Genomic DNA, 2,287 nt, shown 5'->3' with positions numbered 1-2,287 from the left:
AATCCACTTGACAGCTCTAGTCACAGGACTATGACTCTTTTACTGTATGCTTCACAGCTTTTTACTTCACATTGCACATTAACTGGAAAATTTGATCGATCCAACTGGCAGTTCTGGGTACTCCAGGGCAACATAAAAGCCCACAAGGTTATTCTTTTAAAATACCTAATATATTGGAATGAAAACTGGCTGAACATCCAGACCCAAAGACATGATAATTGGTGTCACAAAGGCTAGTTGGAGACAAGTCAGTAACAATGTACCTCATAGGACAATATCACATTCCATTCTGTTTTAATTTCATTTGAATTTTCATTAATGATCAGGATGATGAGACTGAGTGTGGCTTCTGCAGGTTTGAAGATGACACTAAATGGGAAGAGTGGCTGGTATGTCAGAGGGTCCTGCTGCCATTCAAAGGGACCTTGACAGGCTGGAGAAATGGGCTGACGGCAATGTCGAGAAGTCCAGCAAAGTCCTACAGCTGGGGAGGAACAATCCCATGCACCAGAATATGCTGAGGGTTAACTGGCTAGAAAACTCCTTGTCAGAAAGAGCCCTGGGCCTCCTGGTGGATCCAAGTCAATCATGAGTCAGCAATGTGCCCTTGTCACAGATAAGATATTAAGATCCAATTAGTGAGAGATGGCTCTGCATGAATTAGCATGCAAACAAGACCATATGCTGAAGTCAACAACACAGATACAATAAATGTGAGGAAGAGAGGCAAAGAGAGAAAAAGACATAGAAAAGGATGGGGGGAGAGATTGAGAGATCAGGCAGAAGATAGTCACCATCCATGGATCAGCAGTGTGCAGTTGATCCTCCTTCACCCTGATGTTCTTGGTAATGGGGATCCCAAGGTATTTCAAAACTTCACTATTTATACATTTTTGCAGAGGAATTTATGCTCATTGGCTATAGAATTCTCTTATTCTTTTGGTTAAGTGATTCCCTTGCTTCTAATGAAAATTAGTCACATTCTCAGTCTTTATCTTCTTTTGAGTTGTTGGTGGCTGTGGTCTTCTCCTGCCAGAATTACCTTTTGCCCAGTTCAAGCAAATTTCAGCACAATTGCTGAGCTGGTTTTCCTTCTGGCCCATAAATTCTGCCATTATTAGCAATACATTCTTCTTCCCCAGTTTTGTTTACCTCTCCCTAGGCCTGAGATAATATTTGGACAATAGTACCACTTTTATCTTATCTCAAGTTCCCATCACTGGTGGCTTAACTTACAGTCCAAGCTCCAGCTATCCACGGAGGCATATTCAGGGGGTAGGGGGGTTTTGGTGGTCACAGATACCATCTGTCCCATAACTGACAATGATTTTTGTTTGACCAGTGGTATGTGTACAACCAGTTGCTTCTTTACACAGTTTGCCATTGTGTGAATTTTGTGTGGATGCATTACCCAGGATGTGCTAACCAGATCTTGCCTGCCCAGGCCTGGAGTTAGTGCCACATTGTCACTCCATTCTATGCTTATCTCATGGCAAAGTCCTTCTGTGGTAACAGTGTTTGAGACAGGCAAATGTGCTCTTTAAGTCCTTACAGAAGGCTGATGTTACACTGGGCTGCATTAGGAGGAGTGTGGCAGGATGGGGGAGGTGATCCTTCCCCAGCGCTGGTGAGGCCACACCTGGGGTTGAAATAGCAAATAATAATAATAATAAATCATGAGCCTTGTCAGTTTATGAGTAACTAATGATTCTCTTGATCCTGAATTTACAATACAGTGCCCTGATCGGAAAATATTTTTAAAAAAATTTTCACATATAATTTATTTTGGTGATCAAGACAATGAATACCGCTTCATGAGAAAAAAGATTTGTACGTGCACCCTTTGAAATCATGTACATCAAAGGAGATTGCAAAATTTATATGACCTTTAGAACATATCTGCATATATAACATGAAGCTAATTTTTTAAGAAAGCATATGCTCATTTTCTTGCTTCTCTCATATCTGAAGACATTTCATAAAAAATCAGAGGTAGAAAATTTATTACAAAGCTGGTCTTTTTCTCCTCTTTGTGTTCACCTCTACTAGTGTAGATATCAACTATATTATTATGCTGGCAGGATAAAAATAAATGTATGGCATCGTCTTTTTCTGCTTCTCACCTCTGACAGAGGCATATGAAGAATACAAGTTATACTTAAAGATCAAATTCCTCTTCCTCTTGGAAGATTGGTCAGCATTGCTAACAATGATAGCGTTTCTGTGCATAGATACATTTTGCTTTTCTTTAAAACTGATGTGTCAGGACTGAAAAAAAAGCCAAGTA

This window comes from Corvus moneduloides, chromosome 1 (assembly GCF_009650955.1).
Source record: "Corvus moneduloides isolate bCorMon1 chromosome 1, bCorMon1.pri, whole genome shotgun sequence".
NCBI lineage: Eukaryota > Metazoa > Chordata > Aves > Passeriformes > Corvidae > Corvus > Corvus moneduloides.
Note: the sequence above shows the minus strand (reverse complement) of the source record.